Source organism: Phyllostomus discolor, chromosome 12 (assembly GCF_004126475.2).
Source record: "Phyllostomus discolor isolate MPI-MPIP mPhyDis1 chromosome 12, mPhyDis1.pri.v3, whole genome shotgun sequence".
NCBI lineage: Eukaryota > Metazoa > Chordata > Mammalia > Chiroptera > Phyllostomidae > Phyllostomus > Phyllostomus discolor.
Genome location: NC_040914.2, coordinates 55,109,143 through 55,136,260, shown reverse-complemented (window position 1 = coordinate 55,136,260; position 27,118 = coordinate 55,109,143).

Genomic DNA, 27,118 nt, shown 5'->3' with positions numbered 1-27,118 from the left:
GCTTGTGTTAACCTTGGTGAATGCATGTCTTTTCCTGATTTCATGGCAATTGCCTGCAGCTTCAATCTGCTTCTCGTGTTGTGACAGCTTATAAAAAAAAAACAACGGCACTAACAAACCAGAACCAGAGTCAGCTAGGGAGGAGGAGATGAAAAGGAAATGAGACATGGGAGACTTTCGTCCCACTGAATTTCACGGACTAAATGTGTCCCTCCCAGATTCCTATGCTGAAGCCCTGACCTCAAATATGATGGTGTTAGAAGGGACCTTTGGGAGAAAACAAAGTTTTGATGTCGTCATGAGAGTGGGACCCACATAACGGGATTAGCGCCTTTATAAAAAGTGGGAGAGAGAGGGAAAAGGCACCAAGAAAAGGCCACGTTAGGACAACACAGGAAGGCAGCCGTCTGCACGCCAGAAGGAGGACTCTCTGCTGGCACTTGGACCTTGGACTTTCCAGCTCCAGACCTCTATGAATTAATGAAATGCCTGTCGTTTCAACCATCCAGCCTATGGCATGTTGTCACAGCAGCCGAGTTAAGACAGTGGGCCTATTGTATATTATGATAACCCATAGCCCCCTTTCCAAAAGCAACCTTGTCCTCTTATAGCCACTCATTTTGGTTTTATCTATAGAACAAGGTCAGAATGGGATGTTCAATGACAACAGGTTTTCTAAGTGTTACCAGCTGTAAAATGGACATATAGCTTAACTAGCATGTAATAAGTTAAAACAGAAAAGCAAAAATGGTTTCTTCAGGCTCTGCTGCTTAAAAGTGTGGTGGACAAAATAGTTGTTTAGGGTGTTCCAGCAGCTTGCACGCGCTCCTCATAGGGCCTCTTTGGTGTCCAGTCTCACCTGTATCCTGTGGACACTTGTCTATGAGAACGGCCCAGGCTACACAGGGGAAAGGGTCATTGTTCATTAACTGTGAGGAATTCCTACCTGAGGCTGGGGGAACAGCGTGGTCAAGGTGAGGAACGACTAGAAAATTTGTGGAGAGAAGCTAAGGTAGAAATGGAGGCAGAGGCTCCCCATGGCAATTACAAAGAATGAAAAAGGTAAAAAGTATAAACAATAAGTACCTGTCTTAGGAACCACAGGGATCAGGTGCAACATAAATTAGATTGAAAGGACTATCCCCAAAGAATAGTCAAAAAGACTTAACTTACGCGTAGGTCAGAATTTCCCAGAAACTTGGTGTTCTCCTAGTACATTGGAGCTCAACCCATATTTTCTCATAAAAGAATTCCTGAAATTAGGTTAATTTTCTTTTCAAAAAATCACTTGGCAGTCCTAACCATCCCCTCCCCCGCCCTTTCTGAAATCTTCTCTTTCCTTGGTGGCTTACAACGGTTTATGTTGTTTTAGATGCAACCTCCATATATCTCTGGAATTTCCTGTGAGTGTCAGATTTGAGTTTCTTTGCTTAGAAATAATCTGTTTAGTTTACTTTCCTGTATGGTAGGTTATCTCCTGGGTTTCCTTCCAGAGAATATTTTATTCTGTTTGTTTCAGTTGTGGGTTTTTTCTTTGTTTACGGTTTACTTTCTGTGGGAATGCCACATTATTACCTCTCTTGAAATGTTTGGATTCTACCGCTGTGTTAATTTGAGTTCTTGCCTCATTTCTCGCAACTTAATGATATCTCAAGAAGAAAATAAAATCTAGCATCGTCTTATTTGTAGGATCTCAGCCCATTCTGAGGTCAGAATGTCTCTCTGGAGGTCAGATCTCCAGCATCCTCAATTCCACGGATGTTATGAGAGCCACGAGGTCAATCTCCTATCTACTTCGCTCAACCGTGTTAACCCTCAGGACCTGCCGCTCTGAAATAGTGCAATAGGAGCTTGCATTCACGACCAATGTCCACACCAAGCAATCACAAACAAAGTGTGAGTTAAGATCAGCTCTCTGGTCTTAAACCATCTTCACCGGGTTCATAATAGCTACCTCATATGCAATGACGAAGGAAAAGGAAACACACATTGTTAAGTGTCTAGTGGATTTCCCGGGATACATGAGGCACTGGATACCTGTGGCTATGAGTGCCGCCACTGCTGCTACAAGCAGAGTATGTATGCTTTAAGAAAAACGAGATGCCCATTATAATGGGGATGTCATGGGGGAATGATACTAGACTTAGAAACATGGGTATCAGCAGGCAAAACCACTGAAAAGCAGTTGGATCTATAATATGATTTAGTAGTATTATTATGAAATGAAGTCAAAAGTTCATAAGACAAAGATGTATGTGACTACTTAGCAAACCTTCTTCTGCATCCTTAATACGCACTGGGAAGAGTCACTTCATCATGATCTTATTACTGATAAAATAAGATCGAGGTCATTTAGAAAATAAATTGTAAACCTAGCTCAACGTTAATTAGTTTCAGAAGACAATGAGGCATGCATGTCACTTGGAAAGGTTTTCATTTAAAATTGTTCATATTTTAAGAATTAAAAATGCAATTAAGTGCAACAACTTAGAAAATGGAGAGGGAGAATTCCCGAAACATGGAGGCCCAAAGAGAATGGCAGGTGTGAAGAGAGAGAAAAAATCTCCAGTTGGCCACCTGCACTTCTTCTACCTGCTCTGCTTGACTGCTTGGTAGTCAGGCACCAGGTCACAGGTGGAAGGCATCGAGGACCATTATACAATGTAAATGTTTACAATAAATCATAATTACTGGCACACCTGTGGTACATAGCTTTGTGAGGTGATGCGGCAAAGGTGCCGAAAACGCTTGATGCAGAAAGCAAGAAATAAAACTCTCTCTCTCGTTTTCTAACCCACCATTAGTTGGGATCCAATTCATGGGTTTCATTACTTGCAACAGCCGCTGGAGAAGCTGGGAAGGGAGAGTCAGTCTCCGTGTTCTCCCTCCTCCAGCCACCTCCCCAGCTCCCAACAGAGGTTCTCGGGGGCCCCAGGGACCACAGCTTCTGTCATCCCCTGGCTGTTAGGCTTTGTTCTCAAAACAGATCCACTACGTCTTTCCTTGGCAAATCAAAAACTATAATTAACAAGTCAAAAATTATGATTAATTATCATAGAATCTAAGTCAACAATCTTGGCAAAGTCTCCCAATACTAAATAGACATCATTACTATTACCGTATCACAAATCATTTAATTTGCTTCCTTAGCTGTGTGTTTGCATTCCCCCTCGTGATGCCCCAGAAACTCGGTCCAAGGTTACACGTGACAGCAGGTCTGAGGTTGGCCCCGTCCGTACAATTGGGAAGATTCTCTGGAGACCAACATCACTGAGGTGAAGGATCCTGGCTTTAAAACCGATTTTTGCACTACGTAAGATGAGTACAAAACTATGTGTTTGAACAGCCTGACTGTATTCTTCTTTCCACCGCCCTCCTCATAGCGTTTATGTTATTGAGATGTGTTTCAATCTTATGCTAATGAGTAAATTGGGAAAGATTTTCTGAAGTGGCAGCTGTATTACAAGAATATTTTTGAAGGACTGTTTTAATTAAAATCCATAATATTCCCCTGGGTACCACTGAACATTGGAGATATCTGAATATGAATGGCACACGTCTGAATGTATGGGTTTTATTTTTCCTTCTTCCCTGAATGGACGTAGAAAAGGTGCCTGGTCCCTGACGTGCACGACCCCTGGGTTGGTTAAAGAAGGGTTAGGGCCGGCATGGCCCATCCCCTCCAAGTGTGGAGAGTTTTTAAGACAAACCTTATGGGTATTAGTACCATTCTCAATTTTACCACTTCACACTCAGTCTCGTTTTCCATTTGTTCTATTTTCTCCATCCACTCATTTTAAATTTAATTTTATTTTACCTGTTGGTGTATAGCAAGAAGCACAAACATTCTCTCAATATTTTCCATTTATTAAAAAATTCCTTAAGCCTTTGCCTAAACCTCTTCCATCTCTTCCCATCAAGCAAACATACTGAACAATAAACTTTATCCCCCAAATCACCACACTTTCCACCCTCTGGAAAAATAAGATCAATGACGTAGCAAAGGAACGATGTCTCAGTTGTGGAAATTCTCAGGGATAGATGCTCTGAATATAACTCCGCCTGATCTAATCATATTTAATTATTTTCCCCCAACTCTCAAAGTTTGAAACGAAATTCACTGATGGGTCAAAGGTGCTGACAAAGGAATCAACAAGCACTGTATGATCCAGTGAGAACGGACATTGCGCAAGTTTTGAGAGAGAGGAAAATCTTTACCCCATGAGCTTAGTGAGGAGGAAACAGCCTGAGGATACAGCACCAAGGAATGAATGAGCCGGAGGACCGGAAGTCTGACAGAGAGCAGAGCATATTAATGAGCTCCAGGCTCATGCTCACCCTCAACCAGGCAGTCTGGGAGGATCTACCTGGTGTCCCTTTCTCTGATCCCTCGTCAATGAATCACTCACGCTTCTGCCAGAGGGTCATGATATTCCACGTTTCTGTTCCTTGTCACCTACAGGACGAAGTCTAGACCGTTATTTGCTGGCACTCAAGGCCACCCCATAATGGGCCCGAAGTGACTGTTCTAGCTTTCTAGTCATATACTTTGCTATGTTGCTGTCTAAATAAATCATGCAATTACAAGTTTCTTTGGATTGGTCTTTGTTTTTTTGTTTTTATTTTGGACAGATTTGTCTTTCATCCCAAAGCATCCTTTCCGTCATGCTCTGCCCACTCAAATCTCACTCAGCCTTCAGAACACAACTCTGATGGAAAACGCCCTCAGAAGCCTACCTGTGTGTTAAGTCTGCGTCTTCACCTGTGGAGCTTGCACTCTGACTGTGAAAGATAATAATCAGGTGTCTGAGAGCCCAGAACTTTTACAGATAAAGAACTAAACCAAAAGATTAAGTGGGGATACTATCTGTATTTACTGCCAAGAATTATTTGGAGAATTTAAAAGGACAATGTATGTTAAGTCGATAGTACTCGATAAATATTAATTACACAGTAAATATTTATGCTAGTCAGTGACAGTTTATGACCTCTAAACATGGCGCCTCTGGCTCGGAGAGCAATTGTGCACAGGTGAGCGTACGTGTGCAGAGGTATCACGCTCCTTTAATACCACAAACCCTGTGTTTTTAGGTTGATTGACTTAGTCTCGTGGCCTCTTCGAGACTCACTCTTAGCAAATGAAAATACTGAGCTCCTTTCCACCGTGTTTCAGAGGCAGCTGCAAGATCCATCCAAGTCGGAAGACGGAGATACAGATGGTCGTGAAAGAAGGTAGAATTAAGTAGTGCGGAGCTTACAGCGCTTACCAAGCCACAGGAAGTGGCTAGCATAAGATGGAATTTATCAGATTTGTTTGGAGTTTTGACTTTGCCATATGGGTTCAGACAAAACTGAAATGCAAAACAGAATTCTAAATCATTCGAAGCTGTGAATGGAAATTGCCAAGTTTTGCAGTCTCGACTAGGAGACGGCGAGACCATGGGAGGGAAGGGAGGCACCCTGCACGAAGGAGAGGATCTCAATCTCTTGCATTCATATTTATACGTAGGGGCTACAATGACGATATAAGCGAGGGTGAAAAAAAACATGGGAGAAATCTTTCTTCTTCAGCCACACCAGGACTGAGGTGTGCTTGCTGGAGAGAAGGGGGGTGGCAAAGGCTTAAGGGGGTCAAACACGGGGTGGCGGAAGGAGATCTGACTGAGGGGGTGGGCACACAGTGCAAGGCTTGCCCCGATGTTTCCCCCTTTGCCCTCCTCCGTCCAGCCCACCCCGCCTCCCACAGCCAATCCCCACGCTATTGTCCATGTTCATGGGTCGTTCATACGTGTTCTTTGCACCCTTCCCCTCCTTCCTACCATCCCCCCTCCCCTTTCCTCTGGCAGCTGCCAGTCTGCTCCCTGTTTCCATGTCTCTGGTTCTGTTTTGCTCATTAGTTTATTTTGTTAAAAATGAGGGTGTGAATGTGGTTCCCGTCATTCTATCATTCCCTAGTTGTGATATTCCAGGAAAATTTTAGTTCAACCAGTACTACTAGTACATTTTCTTTGATTTCGATGCCTTGATGAATTTAGGGATCTGAAGATTAAGTGACAGCTGAGTGTTGGGAGGTCCCTGGGGGCCTTATCATTAGCCTGTATACACATATGTTCCTATATACTTCCCTTGCAAAACAAAAAATCAAGTGATACCAGATCTTACATATTGGCACACAACACAATTTTTTTTATTACCAATATCACAGACTTTAAAATTTTTCAGTAAAGGAAGATTGCATCTCTCCTAGATATATGTAAACACACATACGTGCACACACATAATTTCTAATTTATAGATATAATGATTTGTTTTATAGATTATTAATAGTTTAATATAATAAACACTGAAAATATTCTTTTTTTACAATATTCTGCAAGTGGCACAGGTCAATGTGTCAAAGAAACTATCTGCATAGTTTCTTTGTTTACTATGCAAACAGTTAATAAAGTTTTACTTTGAAATGAGTTTTAGATTTAATCAGAGAAGAGTTGCCAGAATATCAGGTGAAGGTCCCTCTACAGCCCACAGGTGGTCTTTCCTCTTGTTATCATGTCGCATCAATGTGCCGCCTGTGAACTACCATCGCTAAGTAATGAGTCACTGGTCATCTTCTCTTCAGAGCACCTCAGTTTTGTGGGTTTTTTTTAAACTTTTGGCTTTGAGATAATGATAGATGTATGCACACTTACACAAACTAATAGAAAGATCCTGTGTATCATCTCCCATCTTCATTCCACAGCGATACCCTGAAAATCCTCAGAATAATGGCACAACCAGGATACTGACGTTTTGAGTCAAGACACAGGGCGTGCCCATCGCCACGAGGACCCCTCACATTGTTCTTTCATCAACACAACCCCTTCTCTCGTACTCACGCCCCCTTGTTGCCACTAGCAACCGACATTTGTTCTCTATTTCTATAATTTCATCATTCCGAGAATATAACATAACAAATCATAATAGTGAGACTTTGGGATTGGCTTTTTTAAAAAGTCCCAATAATTCCCTGGAAATTTATCCAGATTATTACATATTATCTATCGCTTATTTCATTTTGTGGCTGAGTGGTAGCTTATGACCAGAATGTGCCACATTTTACTCGTCCATTGCAGGATATCTGTCTGGTCTGGTTCCGGTTTGGGGATGTGATGGATAAAACTACTCTGCATTTGTGTTCAGATTTCCTGAGAACAGAACTTATCTCTCTGGGATAAGTGTCCAGGAGTGTGGTGGCTGGGTTGGATGCTTAGTTTTCTCAGGGGTTGCACAACTGTTTTCCTGAATGAACATACCGTTCTCATCAGCAGTGCACTGGGCATCCAGCATCTCGGCACCCCCACTGGCTGGCATTTGTTGTCAGTGTTTTCAACGCGAGGCCTTCTGATAGGTGTGTGGAAATATCTCACTGTGGTGTTAACACGCAGCTCCACAATAGCTAATTAGTTGGAAATTTTTTTCATGTGCTCATTTGCCATCTGTATATCATCTCTGGTAAAATGTCTCTTCATGACTTTTGCCCATTTTTTAATTGGGTTGTTTGCTTTGCACTGTTGAGTTTTGAGATTTCTTCGTACATTCGAGATTCTAGTCTTTGGTTGGTTATGTGGTTTACAAATGTTTTCTCACATTTTCGTGCTTCTATTTTCATCGGCTTAACTTCTTTTTTTTTTTTCCACAGCAAAAGCCAGAGCTTAATGGAATCCAAAATATCAACTTTCGCTTTTGCAGATTGTGCTTTTGATGTCCAGCCTAACAAGTCTTTGCCTAGGTTAACATCTCAAAGATTTGCTCTCTCTTTCTGTTAAGTATGGTAGTTTGACATTTTTACAACAGTGACAGCTGTTATTATTATCTTCATTGCAAATAGGCACAATAACAAACTTTCTCAATGAAAATCCATGGGATCTTAAACTTCATGTATTTTTTAATTTATTATTCAATTACAGTTTACATTCAATATTATTTTGTACTAGTTTCAGATATACAACATAGAGGTTAGCGATTGTATACTTTACAAACTTCATATATATATATTTTATTAATAAAGTCTTGGTTTAATGCACTGTATTTTTTAAGATTTTATTTATTTATTTTTAGAGAGGGAAGGGAGGGAGAAAGAGACAGAGAGAAAAACATCAATGTGCGGTTGATGGGGGTCATGGCCTGCAACCCAGGCATGTGCCCTGACTGGGAATCAAACCTGCGACACTTTGGTTCGCAGCCCGCACTCAATCCACTGAGCTATGCCAGCCAAGGTAATGCACTGTATTTTGAAAAATCTTATTGAATTTATTGGGGTGATATTGCTTAATAAAACTATATACATTTCAAGTGTTCAGTTGTACAACCCATCATCTGTGCACTGTATTGCATGTTTGCTACCCAAAGCCAAGTGGGTAGCAAACATGCTTCCTTCCATCACCCTTTTCCCACGTTTACCCTCTTTTAACTGCCTTCCCAGCCCCCTTTCCCTTTGGTAATCACTGTACTATTGTCGGTGTCTATGGGTTTTATTCATTTATTTATTTACTTACTTATTTTTTGCTTAATCCCTTCAATTTTTCACCCAGGACCCTTGCCCTCTGACAGCTGTCAGTTGTTCTCTGTTTCTATGAATCTATTTCTATTTTTTTTGTTGCTAATTTATTTTGTTCATTAGAATCCATGTATGAGTGAAATCATATGGTACTTGTTTTTCTCTGACTGGCTTATTTTATTTAGCATCATGTTCTCCAGGTCCATCCATGCTGTTGCAAAAGGTAAGATTTCCTTTTTTCTTTTTTTTTTTTTTACAGCCGAGTAGTATTCAACTGTGTAAATTACCACAACTTTTTTACCCACTCATCTACTGATGGGCGCTTGGGTTACTTCCATAGCTTAGCTATTGCAAATGACACTCCAGTGAACATAGGGATGTATTCCTTTGCCGTGCAAAAACTTTTTAGTGTGATGTAGTCCCATTTGTTTATTTTTTTTTCTTTTGCTTTCCTTGCCTGGGGAGACATACAGAAAAAAATACTGCTTCCTTGAGATTTTTCTTATTTCTTGAGATAGGCCTGCAATACTGCAAATTTCCTTCTTAGGGCTGCTATTGCTGTGTTCCACAGATTTTGCATTGTTGTATTCTCACTTTCATTTTTTTAACTCTGTGTCTGGTAAATTACTTGCCTCCATTTCATTTAGCTTTTTTTTTCCCTGAAGATTTCTCTTGCTCTTTCATTTGGGGCATGTTTCTTTGTCTCCCTTTTTTGCGTTGGTTTCAATGGGTTAGGTAGTTCTGCTATGTCTCCCGGTCTTGGTAGGGTAGCCTTGTGTAGTACATGTCCTGGTAGACCCAATGGCACAGTCCCCTTAATCATCTGAGGTGGGTGCTCCAGGAATGTCCCTAGTGAGAGTTATGTGAGCCATTCTGTTGCAATGGAGTCTTGACTGCTGTGGACCATTTTGTGTGGGATCAACCCGCAGGCTGGGTGACTGTGGCAGCTGACCCTGGCCACAACTATGAGCTGCTGTGCAGGTGTTCACCACACTAAGTGGAATTTGCCTCAGCAGGGTCAGGTGCCTGACGAGATCTCCCTTCGCATACACTGCTTGAGAAGCTAATTGGATCCTGCTCTGTTGTTGTCTGAAACTGTGTGCTTCCGGGGTATTTTGAGAGGGACTCTGCTGTCCATCAATGTCAGACACTGCCTGTGACTGGCCCTGGGCAACCTGTTCGGAGTTACGAAGTGATCCACAGCCTGTGGCTGCCTCTAGTGGGCTTTGGTGTGCATGGGAAAGACCAAACTCTGCACACCAAGGCTGGCTTCTACCAGCAGCAAGGCCCGGGGCGGGTCATCAAAGGCCCAAAGCACCCTGAGATCTGCCTCCACCTGCCTTCACCTGCCAGTTGCCTATTAGGCTCAGTCATTGAAAGAGCCCTGGCAGTACTTGAGTTGCATTAGGTAGGTTCTCAGGGAGTCACCAGGTAGGGGTGAGTGGTGTTCACCAGACTGGTACAGGTTCAAACTTGTGCCAGCAAGGGGTCTGTGACCACTCAGCAGAAGTCCCAGGGTATACCAAGTCTAACTGCCACTCGCCAGGTGCCCAGAGACCTCTGTGCTGGGGCAGGTTCTCAGCAAGTTGTCAGGGTGAAGCCAGGAGAGTTTCTCAGGCCCAGACAGACCACGATTTGGCCTGTAAGGGAAAGGGTCTGCATTGGGTGGCATGTGAGGGAGCAACAGCCCTGGTTCTAGAGCCACGTCATTTAGTCTGTCCCAGATGCTGCCAGGCCTCTGAGCTTAGCAGGGTGGGACCCCTGGGGGTCAAGAAGTTGGGCCCGGTGGATCTCCTTTGAGGGGGAGGTGCTGGTCAGGTTTGGGGGAAGGTGGGGGCCGTGATCCCTGCCATAGAGCTACATAGCTCAGTGTGTCTCAGATCCACACACACGTCCCTGGAAGGGCAGGGCCACCAGGAGTGAGAAGGGCAGGGCTGCTGGGAGCCCAGAAGGTGGGGCTAGTGTATCACCCGTGAGGGAGAGGCACTGGTCAGGTTCATGGGAAAGTGGGGGTAACTGTCCTTGCCCCAAAGTCACACAATTTAGTCACCACCTGAGTCTCCCCGGACTCCTACAGCCCCGGCCCAAGCAGCTGACTCCAGCAGGGCATGAGATCCACGAGGTGGGTTTACAGGGAGGGGGTGGCTATTGCACTCCCCGAAGCCAATGCCCTACAGAGAGGAGTGCTCCGCCCAAGAAAGTGGCAATAGCCCCACCCTCAGGTGTCTGTGGCATCTGCAGTGCTATGGGGGAGGGACTTGGCACAAGGATAGTGGCAGCTGCCCCCTTTCCTCTCTCCCCAGAGCCACAAACCCCAGTCTCTCCTCACACAACTCTAGTCTCCTCTAGTCTGGTTATAGGCTGCCAGAGCCCAGTGTGAGTGGCTGTGAATAAGATCCTGTGTGTTGGCCCTTTAAGAGGGCACCAGTGTCTCTAGCAGACTCCTGTCTCTCCCTGGTGAACAGAAACCCCACTGACGTTCACAGCTCCATGTTGTGTGGGTACCTCTTCCTGGCTGTGGTGTTCCGAACTGCATAGCCCTGCATGGGATGGAGACGCAAGAGTTCTCAGGAGGAACCTTTGCAGATGAGATATCCCTCCAGAATCTCAGCCGTCACCCATGGGAGCAGGGCCAGTCCCCTCCATGGCTTCACCCTTCCTACCAGTCTGAATGTGGCTTCTTCTGTAAATCCTTCGTTATAAGAATGAATGAATGAATAAATAAATACTCATAAGGGAGTTTAGGAAAAACATTTTCTTTTGTTTAAACTTGTTTGGAATTCTTTGTGTTTCCTGATTTTTTAAAACAATTCTGGAATATGCACACATCATTTTTTTTGACCACCTCTTCCCCATTTCTCATCTACATTTTCCCACAATTTGATTACACACATAGACAAGACTTCAGCTTGTCCTCATTTGGTTACTCAGGGTGATTGTTCTGTATGTTACTGTGATTCCAGTTTGGTTCTGGGAGGAGGTGAATGTCCCCTCCACCTACTGTGCTGCCGCCTCGCATCTCTTCACCCAGTTTTTAAACACACCCAATACCACAGGATATCCTGGGTCTGGGATACAAATTCATGGACTTTATATCAACAAACAAGAGTCAGAATTGCACAGTGGGATTGCTGTAAGAATGTTAGAAAAGTATCTTCATTAGAATTATACATTTTAGAGTCCACCAAGAATTCCAGTCTGAGGGTCAGAATGAAGCCAGACAGCTCGTGCATTAGTCTGATGATAAATGGCTTCACCCTAAGAGGATTCCACTACAGCATTGAAAGTGCATTACATTATGGCAAGAAGGAAATGTCAAAACTACTTCCCGGATTTGAGGAGAAAATGAGCCACATCATATGTCTTGGTCAGCCTGTCTTTTTTAACAAATCTCTGAATATTGACTATTCTTATGCTGCCAAAAATGCATTTCTTTCCAAGGGGCCTAAGGACATAATCTTGACAATTTCTGAAATCACAGGTTTTACCCTTTAACGTTGAAAATCCTTATACACTGATCCAGTTCAATCTACCTGGCAGAATAAGCCAGTCTTGAAAGCACAGACCTTAGGAAGGACCTTGGACAGGTTATAAGCTATTCTGCTCCCCAGTGCCAGACCAGGAGCAATGGAAGAAACTGTGCCTCTTGTCTCTCCCTCAGGGCGAAAAGTGTGAATGACAGTTCCTAGATCATATTCTAAACTCTCAGTGAATTCAAGTGGCTGTGAAGACAGTTGATACTTTGGTTACCTGGAAGTAAACAGAAAACCCATTTATTTACTACAGCCATCTTTTGGGAATTCTAGGTCACAAAATTCAACGTTTCTCTGAGGGATGAGGACCAGGAATAGCTCTAAGTGAAATTCTCATCACACAGCACTTTGCAAAAATAAGATTTCCAACCTAACTTTCTGCCAGGACATATTTACTGGGAATCTCTTCTGTGTTTTTCTACCTACTACCCCTTTCATCCTCGTAACTTCACTCTGAACGGAGGTTTGCTGAGGTGTCAGACTTGCTAAACCAGGGTTCCCATTCAGATCTCTCCGTATTTGCCTCTCAGGTGTTTTCTACCAGAAACCCACTGCATTCCTGGGCTGTTCTTTCTTCGTTGAAGTTCGGGTCCCAATGTCCCATCAGCCAAATTGATAATGCTTTTGAAGAGATTTTGAAAGGAGCACAGTGCATCCCTGTGGCCAGGATGGTAAACAGCAGGAATCAAACTCAGATTTTTAATAACAAGTGAAAATTGAGCAGCATGTAACACTGTCAGTCTTTAGAACACTTGAAATACGCTGTCCGTAGACTAAGATCTTAGAAACTAAAAACAGTTCCCTTTCCAGAGGTTTAGTTTTTTACAAACCTTTTGGTTCTTGGGGTGTGCACGGACATGCATTTTGCAGTGTTAGTTTTTGCTTGTTTGTTGTTGTTTCTAGCATGTCCAATATGACAAAACATAAGAATGGTTATATGCATAATCTCATTTAACCTTCACGAGGGCCCCAGGAGATCAGTGCTGTTAGTTGCCACCACTCACTCTACAACAGGGGAAACAGAAAACGCTCTGAAATAACCCTGGTAAGGAATGGAGCCAGGATCCAAGCCCAGAATGCCGGACACCAAGCCTGGACAATGAATTACTCTCTGCATTCATATCATCAGCTTTCTTTCTACTCCATGCGAAAGACAGAGACAATATGGGTATTTGTAATACTCACAAAACTAATCAAGACTTTGCTCGCATATTTGATGTAATTGATTACTGATGGCATCTCTTCAACCTCAGTTTTCATGCAGATGTCGACTAGCTTAACCCAAGGCAAATGCACACCCCCTGCAGCCCTCCAGAGCATCTTGAAGGACTTTTTGAACTCATCCTTGTCTTATTTCCTTCATGCATCTGTAGAATTTCCAGACCAGACTCTCAGAAGTTTCTTCCACCCTTAAGTAGAAACCCACCTCTGGAGTCAATGGGACTTGGTAATGCAATGGTTCAGAACAAGTCACCTAGGGGTACCTCTGTGCTATGTGGGTTGTTTTGAGCACAAGACAACCAAGACCGTGCAAGAGAAACACCTGCACCCCCTCCTCATGCACACACCCCTTAACCACCTACAAGAATTTGAATTAGAGACCTTGCCCACAATAAGAGATTAGAGAAAACCTTCTGACCTACCTATAAAGCAGTGCGAACTTCTAATCACTGAACATCTGTTCTTCTCCTCCTGCAATGAGCTTTCTTCTCTCTGAATCCCTAAGATGGTTCTTAGCTCAGAATATCACATCTACTTCATTTTTCCTTTTTTTTTGTTGAACCTCTCATGTATTCACATACATATGAATGTAATTAACTTTGGGTGTTTTCTCTTGCCAGTCTGTCTCCTATCTGTTTGTTCATCAGACCAGCCTCAAGAACCTTGAGGGTACAGGAAAGTTTCTGCATCTCTCACAGCAATGTCCTACTCATTGACTGAAATCATTTTGTGATATTGTTCCACTACTAGATAATTTACTGTTTGTCAAAGCAAGTAAGGTTGCACCCTATTTCCGGGAAGGAAACTGAAGAACAAAACAACTACCCTAGGAGCCCATCTTGAGCAAAGGGAAGGAGCAGCTGTTACTTCACCTGAGCAGGCATTCCAGGAGAGGTCAGGCAGCCCTAGACTGCTCAGCCTACCTCTTCACCACTCCAGACCTGGTCCTCGGCCTGGCGGCACCGGCATCGCCTGGGGGCCTGTTAGAAGTTCAGCATCTCGGCTTCTGCCCCAGACCTACCGAATCAGAACCTGCATAATTTTAACAGTCCCCTGGGTGATCTGTCGGCACATCGCAGATTGAGAAGGACAGTTTTAGGGAGCCCTACCTACCTTAGGTGATTTTTGCTAGTTAGCCTATCTCAAAAGCATAAATAAATCCACGAAATGCAGTTTGATTGCTATTCTTCTTTTCTCCATAAGAACTGTGGGATTCTCCGACTCAGGGGAGGGAAATGGTTAAGATACTACACAGGTAATTATTTCATGGACTTACTTCAGCATTCGTTATGACATTTCTCGTGTATGTGATTGTGTGGTATAGTTTTTCCAAACTGGTAAGCTGATACGGGAGAATGTCATGCCTAAACACTATTTTATTTTGAAGATATTTTCTAAGTATGCACTTGTCTCTTCTTCACAAACCAAACAAGGGTGTTTCTTTAAGAACAGGGTAAAAGGAGATGTGAGACAAATGTTACAGAACTGAGGAGGAAAGAATGGTTTAGAGAAAAAAATCAGAAATATTTGACCGACGCTTCAGACAAAATGGAGGGCAGCAGACTAAACTGGGGGCACAGAATTCAAAGAATCATAGACTACAGACATGTCTCAGCTGCAAAGAAACTACATATGCATTTGCTTTCGGACCTGCGCATGGCCCAAGTCACCCAGAGTGATCAAGTGTCCAGCCTGAAGATGCACAGCCCATGAATAGTAAACCCATCTCCATTTTCTAGGCCACCAGCTCTGTTGTTATGGAAACCATCCAGTTCTCTCAACTGCCAATTTCACTGCAGTGTTAAGTGCTAGGAAATCAAGTAACAAATGAATAGCTGCACTAATTCAGCCAGACATAAAGTGTTACTTGGTAATTTTTTCCTTCCTTTATTGCCTTATTTTTGCCCCAATTTATTATTCTCTTTGTCAAGTTTTCATCTAATGTTTTGATTTCCCTTATTTTTCCCCTCTGGCTGTCATTCCTGATATCCCTTCTACTTCGTTAAAAACTTGTAAAGACATTTGTGTAAGGATTTTGACTGAAACAATCATCTCAGTCAAAAAGACTGCCCTAGCAACCCCTCGCGATAACCCACTGTATTAAGAGATCAGTGGATTCTGCCACTTCCAGTGCGGCCTAGGGATCAGGCACTGTGAAATGTGCTTTAAAGGGTTTTTTAAATTTTTTTTTTAAATTTAATTCTCAATCACATTCCTCTAGATAAGAAAAATGAAGGTCAGAGAAGTTCATCATTCTATGACCTTGGGCTGCTCACCGAAGCAGTGGGTTTAGAATTCAAACCCTGGTCTTAATGCACCAAGAAATGTATGCAGTTATGATGCAAAGAATGTCTTACGACTTCATTTAATAAGTATGAGTCTGCACACGGTCCCTCTGTCAGGCCTCTGTAGACTCTGAATTTATGAATAGATAAGGGGAACCTTGGGAGCAGAAGAGCCTATCTCCATTTGACCATTTCCATCTCATTAGAATTTTAAACACATTAATTACCAATTAGACAAATCTAGATGGCAATCGCAGAGATTTCATTGACTCAGTACCGTTTATTGGAGAGAGAGGCTCATCACTTGGAAATGACCATTAAGTTATGAGAATTGTTTTGGGTTTGGAAGAAAAAATTAAAAGGTGGTCCCTAGGAGTGATCCTAAACAAAAAAAAGTAGCTGAGACTCTCAGGTTACTGAATACACTGATACCAGGCAAAACAGCCTTCCCATAGGATACCATGTATGCGGCTTTATAGCAGGAATTCTTGGTAAAGAGATCACACTACTTGCAAGATCTTTGGATATTTTATGACCTTAGTGTAAGTTTAATGGCCTGTGAATGTTGGTTTTCTAATGCCTACTCAGAATTACAAATTGATTTTCAAAGGTCTTTTTATTTTTTTGTTCTTGTTTTTACTGTCTTTTATGGGAGAGATATACTACATACCTCCAGAGCCCGTCTTTCTCTCTGTCTCCCTGTCTCTATAACATACGAACACCACAGAGAGACACAGAATAATAAATTTCATTACCAATGTTATAAAGCAAAGAAATGGTAGCTGGGGTTTTTTTTCAATGTTTACTGAGAGCTTATGTGTCAGAAGTTTATACATTAATATTAACAAGACTAGTGAGTATATCAGAAAAGGGATAGTTTCCATTTCCATCAGCCTTTATAAAATCACCAGGGCAGAGCTAAACAGACAGAGTTTGCGAGGGGTCCCGGTCTGCTTGAATGATCTGGAAAAGATTCCAGTAGTTCATGGCCTTGACTTTAATTTCTTGCAAAATAGTCTTCAGGAGCCAGAAATTTTTAATTGAGAAGCAAATGTTGAAAGTCACCTTTACAAACAAACGTTTTAAAAATATACAGAGAATGTATATGAAATGTGCTTTTTTTAAAATCCCTTGGTGTAAGAATCACAAAAACGGATCTCGCATTTTTATCTATGATGTTTCTGCTCCAAGTTCTAATGGAAGTGTGGTCCTTTTAACACTACAGGACTCATATCTGAAAACACTGAGACTTCCCAGCAACGATGTTCAAAGAGCTCTCTAAATAGTGTCTTTTTCATTATAAATTTTGCATGTAAACACTTTGCATGTGCTGATTTAATGAGGCCATTCAGTGCTTTCTTAATACCACTAAAACTTTTCCCCCCCAAGGACTCATTTGATTGCTCAGAAATATCTTTAATTCATTTGCATTTACTAATTCGGGGAACCATGAGGATACTTCCTGAGCCCACACTAAATTCCTGATGGTAAGCCCCGGGGACAGGGCAATAAACAAGACAAATGTGGTCCTTGCCTTCACTGAGCTTGTAATCCACGGGCTGAAGAGATTGGTGAGGAAGTAATCACAAGGACAGGGCATTTAACAGAAAAGTTCAAGGCACAATGCAAATATAAATATTTTATACATTATCCAATGGGCATATATCAAAGTGTTATATAGAAAGTGGTATATAAACATTTTTAGCCCTGGCTGGTGTAGCTCAGTGGATTGAGCGCGGGCTGCGAACGTAAAGTGTCGCAGGTTTGATTCCCAGTCAGGGTACATTCCTGGGTTGCAGGCCATGACCCCCAGCAACCACACATTGATATTTCTCTCTCTCTCTCTATCTCCCTCCCTTCCCTCTCTAAAAATAAATAAAATAAAATCTTTAAAAAAACATTTTTAATTAACAAAAGAACCAGAAATTGGTTCAAATGAGAATTTAATTTATAGAGCTTCACATTTTCTATCAAAATTTATTGATAAAAATGAAACAAAATTTACTTCATTACTATGAACGGGAATAATTTGCATTGCTCTGGACAGGAAGCATTTTCAGTACTATCAGTTTTCTTCTATTCTACATGGTTGTGATGTAGCCTAGTCTGTCAAAGACAATTAAAGACACCCCTGACCTGAGTGTGCCCTGGAGGGTTCACTGGATACCGTCCAGCACTCCTCCAAAAGGACACCCTGTGATCTTTTTGCCTGTTTCCAAGTCTTTGACAGGATGGCCTAGAGAAAAGGTTTGGAATGATTGGGGCAGCAAATGGATAGTCACCACACCCTGGTAAACATTAACCGGAAGGCACAATATGGGCATTGCAGGGAGGAGCAGAATCTCAAAGCAAGGGGACGGTGATTTGATCACGCACAGACTGAAACACAAGTTCAGACCATAGGTCACCTTGTTTTGTTTCCAGGAAAGGTACCGACAAAGTCCATCCTTCCTTATCATTGAGCATACCAGCCCATGACTTTGTGTCCATGATCTTCATCTATCAATATGCAACTACTGACTTTTCCAGTGCAATCTCGGTGCGAAGGTTAGTATTATGTGTCCGCTGGACTGAGCCATGGAGCGCCCAGGTATTTGGTCAAACATTATACTGTGGGATCATATGAGGGTACTTCTGCAGAACGAACATTTAACCATACACGAAGCAGACTGCCCTCCCTAATACGGGGGTGGGTTTCATCCTTGCAACTGAACGTCTGAATAGAACAAAAAGCTCACCCTCCCCCAAATAAGAAGCAATTTCCTCTTGGTGGATTAGCTTGAGCTGAGACATTATTTTTTTCTGGCTTCGGACTAGAACTGAATCATCAGCTTCTTCCCGGGTCCTGAGCCCACCACCCTTCAGACTGGAGCTATACGGTCTGCTCCGCCTGGATTTCAGCTGGCAGACTCCAGTGGCTGGGTCTCGTCAGCCTCCGCGTTCGTGTGACTCAGCTTCATATACACAGGCTCCAGCACACATAACACCCCTTTTCATTACAAAACCTTGTATTACAAAATCACAAGCATGTAATTTTGTAATAGAACACTATCATACTCAAGCACACCCTGCGACATTTTAGGGGAAATGTGCAAATTAAAACTATAAATTATTACATCCATATTATTACCCTACCGACCATACCCAAGCAATCAAGCAGGCATTACTTCAGCCAGACCCTGTATACAAAACACCATAGCTGGAACGCCATTTAGTGTTGAGTACCAGATAAAAAGTTGAAACTTCAGTTCCATTCTAGAGATGACATTGAAGTTTTCTCTCTGTATGTATATATTTTTAATTTATATTTATGCTTGTTTAGATAAATATGGAAAAATATGTACATCATGCATTTAAAATTCCTTAATAATATAGAACACGCATAGCCATTAAAATAGTGTGTATCATAATTTATTCAACAATTCTCCTTCAGTTGGATTTTTAAATTAAAAATTTTCTAACCCTGGCTGATATGTCTTAGTGGATTGAATACCAGCTTGCCAACCAAAGGGTTGCTGGTTTGATTCCCAGTCAGAGTACATGCCTGGGATGTGGGCCTGGTCCCCAGTGGGAGGTGTGACAGGCAACCACATGCTGACGTTTCTCTCCCTCTCTGTTTCCTCCCTTCTCCTCTAACAATAAATGAATAAAATCTTTAAAAATTTTTCTATTATTGTTATAATATCCTTATATGTACATATTTGCTTATATATATGTAAATCTATTTATTGATAATAACTGAAACAAAAGAATGTCGATTTTTAACTGATTTGATGCTTAACTGTCAGTTAACATTTTGTTTTCATCTTTTGTCTTCGCTTCAATATTAATTGGTCTAGATTTTTATTTCAAAAAACTCTCTCTTCTTGCTTCTAAAAACAAGTGAAGATTTCTTAGCTTATAGAACACCTCCTGTCCCATTATGATTAGGGCCTAGCAGAAAAAAATGCCCTTTGAGAGAACATTTTTTCTCCTTATCTTTCTGTTGGTGGGGGAAAAGAAAAATCATGGAGGATGTGAATGTTAATAATTTAGAAGAATGCAGAAGGGAGAAAAATATGTTGCTTAATTTTAAATGAAAGGGCTAGGTGCATAACCACCAGATACACTTCGCTGGCTACAAGGAAGGCCATTTAAATCATTCATACCACAGAACTACAGATCATTTTCTTATACCCTCTTGAATGGTGTTTTACGACCTCAGTCACTTGAGAACTAGCTCTGGGAAGCATTCAGCAAAAAAGTAAGATAAGAAGGTGTTCGTCTTTAGAACACAATTTTGAAAGTGTTTGGAGACTGCAAAACAGATCAATACTTGGCATAGGTAATGTGTGACTGTGGTTCCTTGTACAGGGACATTGGTATGAGATTGTTTTTAAAAATCACTCAATATGTGAATGCCCTGTAATTATAGGCAGTAGGTAATGTACATGTTCTCTTTGGTTATAAATTAAATTAATGGGCTCTACAAATGTACATTTTCCAGATGGTTGGAGTTAATGCTGAATTTTTAATTTATCTTAGTCCCACCACTCTGTCTTCATTTTTTATCCTTTCTCAGTCACGTGGACTCACTGAGTGGAATGACAGCAGCACAGACAATTGGGGGGGTGGGGCCATTCATTCCCCCTGTTCTGTCTGTACCTAAAAATGATTTGATATGACTTAACAATATTAAGAAAGGAATTCGGCCAAGTAAGAGGCAGAGCATTGTCTAAGGAGCAGGAATGTAGGATTTCTTGCATTACTTATTATTCTTAAATACAGTTACGTGCTTCCTAGAAACCAGTATCAAAAGGAGAGTTTGTTGAATCATATGAGTCTCATTTTCTCAGGGAAGAAAATACTCAGTATTAGGGAGCGTGTGTATAATTTGCTGAAAGTGAAGTCTAGAAAAACTTATTCACCAACCCTCATTTAAGAAAGACTGGATAGTACGGTGGTTTAAATGTGTCCTCCAAAATCCCGAAGTTGAAATCCTAACCCCCCAGAGGTTGACATATTAGGAGATGGGCCTTGGGGAGCTAATTAGATCACAAGGGCAGAGCTCTCGAGAATGGGATGAGCCCCTTATGCGTGAGCCCCTACAGAGATCCCCTGCCCCTTCCTTCACGGTGGGACATGGTGAGAAGACACAGCAGTGAGCCAGAAAGACGGCCTTCACCAGAACACAACCATGTTCCCCCCGATCTTGGCCTTCCTTCCAGAACAATGACGGCATTTTTAAAATTTTTTTATGAGCCTCCTAGTTTATGATATTTTGTTATAGCAACTTGAATAAACCAAAACATGTAGGCTTCTTAGAATTTTCCGTGTACACTATCCAAGTTGTCTGAGAATAAAGACAGTTTCGTTTCTTTCCTTCCCATCTACACGCCACTCGTTTTTTTTCCATCCTGTGCTTCCGCGCTGGTGCGGTCTCCCTGCGTGATGCTGAGTGGGAGTGAGAAAGGGGACACAACTTTGCTTTGGTCTTCGGTCAAAAGCACACAGCTGTGCACTATAAAGTATAATGTTAAGCAGAAGTGTCTTTTTCTTTATTGCTTTTCCTTATCGAATTGAGAACATTCCTCCTATTCCTAGTTTGCTGAGAGTTTTATCATAAATCCATGTGGAACTCTATTAAATGCTTTTCGGCCTTTGAGATAATCATATGGTTCTTTTCTTTAATTTTGTTCATATAAGTAAAGTACCTTAATTGATTTCCAAATGTTGGATCAAACTTGCATTTCCTGAATAAACCTAACTTGGCCATGATGAATGGTCCATCTTACATAATGCTGAATTTCAACTTGCTAATATTGTGTTAGTTTTTTTTATATCTGTGTTCCCAACAGATGTTGATTTATATCTTTTTCCTTTTTTGTAACATCTTTGTTTGGGTATCATGGTTATGGTGGTCTCATAAATAAGTTAGAAAAAAATCTGTCTGGATTTGTTTTCTGATGAATAGAATTGTAATAGTCTTTTTTCAAGTGTTTGGCAGAACTCGCTGGGAGAGCCATCTAAGCCTAGCACTTTCTTTATGAAAAGATTTTTATGTATGAATTAAATCTCTGCAGATATAACACAATTCAAATTTCATATTCCTGAATCAGTTTTGGAAAAAATCACACCCCTCAAGGAATTTATGAATCTGGGCTCTCCAATATGATGGCATAAAGTTGTTGACAATATTCTGAAAGGATTCCCTCTATGCCTCTAGGATGTTGCGTGACACCTCTTCTTCCATTCCTAGTAACGATTTTGTCTTGTCATTTTCTTCATCAGCCTGTCGAAAGGATTATCAATTGTATGGATTTACTCAAACTTCTGTTTTTATTGATTATTTCACTGTCTGCCCATGTTCTTTATATTGATAGTTATCAATCTTATCTTTTATATTTGCTTTTATTTATTCACATTTTAATTTACTTTTTCTAGCTTCCACATGAAAGACTGTGTATCATTCATCTTAGCCATTTTTATATGTTAGCACGTGGGCTTCCATATTCCCTGTGAGCCCTGCTAGCTGCATCCCACATGTCCTAACATGCTGCATTCCTCTTTTCATTCAGTTTTAAAATATTCTCTAATGCTTCTGATTTCTTCTCTTTGACCATAGGTTATTTAGAAGTCTGTTGTTTAATTTCCAAATATATAAAGATTTTCCAGATAGCTTGCTGCTATTGATTTCTATTTTAATTATGTTGTGGTAAAAGAATACGTCGGGCATTCTTTCCGTCCTTTTCATTTTGTCGGGACTTACTTTGCAACCAAAACTGCACTCCAGCTCAGTAAATGTGTGTGAAAAGAATGTGCACTTTCCTGTCATTTTGAGGCACTTCTACAAATGCCCCTTCAAACTAGTTAATAATATTCCTCAGTCTTCCATGTCCTAGAGATGTCAATTATTTCATAGTAGTTAACAGTATTCACATCTTCTGTCTCTTTTTTCCTTGTCTGTCTTTTTTACATTAGTTTCTAAGACAGGCACATGAAGTATCCATTAGGAGTGCAGGGTTGCCTGTTTCTCCTTCCTCTCCTATCAGCACGCACTGCGGGCACTTCAAAGCCCCATTACTACGTGCGTGCAGGGTGCTCGTGTGTCTTTGAGATGAACTGACTCCTTGATCATGATGCAGTGTGGAATTTTACTCCGGACAATACTCCTTTTTCTGGTGTCTACTTTTTATATTCACAAAGCTGCGTCAACTGTCTCCTGATTAGTGCTTCTATCATTTACTTTTCGAAACCTTTATTTTTAAGCTCTTCTTATTTTCTACTTAAAATGAGCTCTTATAGAAAGCATACAGTTTATTCCTGTTCCATACCCTAACAGTTTATAGCTTCTGCTTTTTCTTTGGAGTGTGTAAACAACTGTTGTGGTTACTTTCTTGTTGTTTGGTTTTATATGTGCCAGGCATTCTGCTTTTTTCTACTTTCTTACTTTCTTTTGGACTAAAAGTAAGGAAATACTCATGCATACATATGTATACATTTTATTTTATAGCAATAACTGGGATATTATCTATTCTTGTTTGCTTTGTTTTTTGTGGTTGTTGTAAGTTTTATAAGTTTCATTAATTTACTACAATCCATATTTCAAATATTAAAATAATTTACTTACACTGCACATACCTTATAACAGTAGATACTTCCATTTTCCTCATTCTGCTTCTGTGCTATTATTTTATATGCTTTATTTCTATACATTAGAAATCTCATACCATATTATTTGTGCTTTACATAGGCCAATGATCTCTTAAGTGAATTTAATTAGAAAAACCCTTGTATCAGCTTCATAATCACCACCTCTGATACTTTATTTTTGTATATAAAAGTTGCAATGTATAATTTTCCTTAAGTAAAAAACTTTTCTTAATATTTCTTATAACACTGCTGGTAATAAATCCCCTCATCTTTTATTCATCCCAAAAAGTTTCTATTTCACCTTAAGTTTTGAAGGACATTTTTCCTGGGTTCCCAGCCTCAATTCTCTCCCCCCCACTTTCCCACAATTCTAGCCCCTTTCCATAGTGTGTGGGATATTCTGTTTGCCTCTTGAATCCACCCTACCTTTCGAGCCCCAGAAGGCTGAGCATTATGGATGGTGTACAAGGCGCCCTTGGCCTCTGACCTCCTCAAATGATACACACAGACACTCAATTCTAATCCCAGTCAAAAATTCCCAAAGAATTTAGCTATAACATGCTATAGTTAGCATGTAGGAGCATGCTAACTATACATCTTCTCGCCATGCCTGAGTCTCCAGGATCTTGCTGACCAAGGCTACTACTTCTTGCCAACTAACACAAACTCACCTGCTTTACTGATTTAAAATTATTCCTCTTTCCACCATGAGAATATGTGTGGAAAGAGGAGAATATGTGTGGAACTGATGGACAGTTCCAGCCATAGGCTAACATATACAAAACCCCTTCAAATATGTTTCCTATGTGTATTTATGAAATATTATTTTTACATAATATATGATTATATTGATCAAATCTTAAAGCAAATTCTAGTGGCTGTTGTGTGTGCATGCTCTATATCTACAAACTAAACTCTGCTTTTCTCTGCACGCCCATGCAAGGATGTTTGTTTCTGGTTTCCTGGTTTCAGCATTCAAGTATTTCATGCTCTGACCAAATAGCACGAGAGTAACTGGTATTATTTCACACAACAGAACAATTCTTACACAGCTCGAGGTGATTTGGTAAATAAGAAAGTATGAGGTGATTATAACCCCTGAGTACACCTGAAAATGATGCGAGGAATACCAACAATGATTTCTTTCTAAAAAGAAAAATAATATTGCATGAGTTGTTATAAGTTCAGAGGTAAAACGGTGGCATGTTGCACATGGTGATACATTTACAGCTTTGAGATCCAATTCTACACCGACAGTCGGCACCAAGCTGTCATTCCTTCACTGCTGAACTGTAGCATTGGGAGACTGGGAGTCAAGGAGGAAGCTCAAGTTCAAGTAGAGCAGGCCATGTCTGATGGCCACACACAGCCGCTCTCTCTTTGGCACTCACTATTCAATGGTGTTTGTGAGGCAAACATGACTAGAAATGTGATTTCTTATCTGACATATTTAGAGATTAAATTCTCAAGCTGTCTGTGATGGAAATGCCCTTACGGCTGCCTTTGATCAGTTATTATCAAATAATATACAAACATTCTCTTCTCTTCCTAGGTTTAATGAGTTGGTGTGAAGAAATAATTCAAAATATTTCAACCATTCTTGCTTCCTGAGATAATATTTAATCACTGGCTTATACCTTGAATAATGAAAATGATTTTGCTCTTAAAAAATTACTAAAGCACTTAATCAGTATCACACAACACTATGCATTCAATCATCCTCATATACAACCTTCTAAGCATTTTTATACAATATATAATAATTCATTTTTTGCTCACCATTGTCACCTTGAGTCTAGCACAGTACTGGGTACAAAGAAGTCACTCATTAAAATTTGCTGAGAGGATGAATCAATCAATTTTAAAAATTATAAAATTATTTCTCTCTACCATCCCATTTGTTATTCCCTGTACTTCTCCCCTACTTTCCCCAATTTTGGTAATTGACTAGGAAGGGTGGGGGAAGTAGGAGCAGAAAAAGGATAAAAGAAGTAGGATAAAAAGTGGGATAAAAAGGATAAAAAGTAGGATAAAAGCTATCCTACTATTTTCAGTGCTTGTTGCTTAGAAAATAATATTTTTATATTTAACACAGGGCTATTACAATACATGTGTTAAGACTGGCATCTATGTGTAAGTGAGCTATATCCCCAAATGAATACATTTCAATACATAAAGCAATATATTTTCAGACAAATATCCGTGACAACTTGAAGCAAAAGAGGCAGAATCAGCATGTCAAACCAGACTAACCAATGAGGGGGGGTAAAAACGCCTTCATATAAGTAGAATAAAACATAAAGAAAATACGTGCATACATTCACACACTTTAATTCAAGGCTATTTGGTGAATTGGAATATATTTCTCTGATGAAACGTTTAGGTAAGAATGACTGTGCTCTTTTTACTTCACCTCATGCAAAACCCCCTCGTTAATTCCGAGATTAAAATAGAGGCTGTGTGAACGCCTTTCTCGGTCAGAAAGGGAAGGGGACGTGGTGGGCATAATGGAAATGACTGGCCCCCAGAGCCAGACAGCCCGCGTTCACACCCTGATCCCCATTTACTGACCGTAGGACCCTGCTCAGCCCACCCGGAAGCATTGGTCTGACCATTGGTGTTAATACATAACAACACCAAACTCAGTTCTTCCATATTGGGGGTTCTTGGTGGGAAAGTATTTTTCCCAGGAAATTCTAATTTAAATGCCTGTGTGTGTGTGTGTGTGTGTGTGTGTGTCAGAGAGAGACCATGCCATAGTTCGTTGCTTATTTTTCAGTTTTCCAAAAATAATCATAATTGTATTACTCTGAGATGAAACTCAATTGAAGAACTAATTGCTCAAATGTCTCTGGGAAATACTACGTTTCCTTGCCCCTAAGTCTCTGCGGATGGGTTTGACTCGGTATTCTCGCTGGCTAAGAGGGGTGACAAGGGAGAAACGAAAGATAAGGAGAACTTGCTTGCCTCCCCAGGACGCCCCGAGGCTGAGAGCAAGTTTTCTGGGTACAGATGGAGCGCCCACTGAAAACGTGGCCTTTCCAATATTTATTTTGAAATGAAACATTGCAGCACATAAAAAGCCAGAAAAAATAAGTTTTTTGAAAACACAAGCATTTAAAACAAATATGTCTCTTGCTTCAGCAAAGACTCAATAGCCGAAATGTTATAATTGCTTTTAAGTGCCAAGGAAGTTGGAGAAATAAAAGATAAAATTACAGCGACTGCTTCCCTCATGAAAAGTCATTCTTGTAGTAATGCAGTAAACAAAGGAGCTCATAGAGTCCCGTTCATCTGTGAAAAACACTTTATACCAAAGATGTCTCTGTGATAAGAATTAATTAAGATCAACCATCTGGTTGGAGGAGGTTTTCTCTGAAAGAAGAAGGAAAAATATTCTTGAAACGTTTTTAAAAGGTAACAGTCATTAAATATAGAAAAGTAAATAATATTGTTTTGATTAGTTTAGTTACAAAGGTGTGTGTATGTTTAGGAAAGAATGAAGTTACCTGGCAAGGATGAATGAAATAAATAACTCCCTGTCTATCTCTATCTATGTATCACATGTGGTTTATATTATCATTGTAGCAACTTTTAATTTAGACTTTCAAATGGAATATGTGGGGCTTTGAACACTTTTGTGTTGAGAATTAAACTTGTATCCGTCTCTTCCCCAAATCCCACACAGAAGTAAACTTCCGGGGTCCTCCTGTACTATCATTTTGATCCTATCTTTCTTGAATCCTACTGATAATCGCACAGAAGAATCACTGAACAACCTCCATCGTCATGAAATTCTTCCGTGTCCTTAATTTTAAACCTGCATGGCACAGCAACATTACTCCAATCCTATTAGTAAAGTTGATTACGATTTTCAGAAGGACGGCGTTGCTGGCCTAGTGCTGCATATA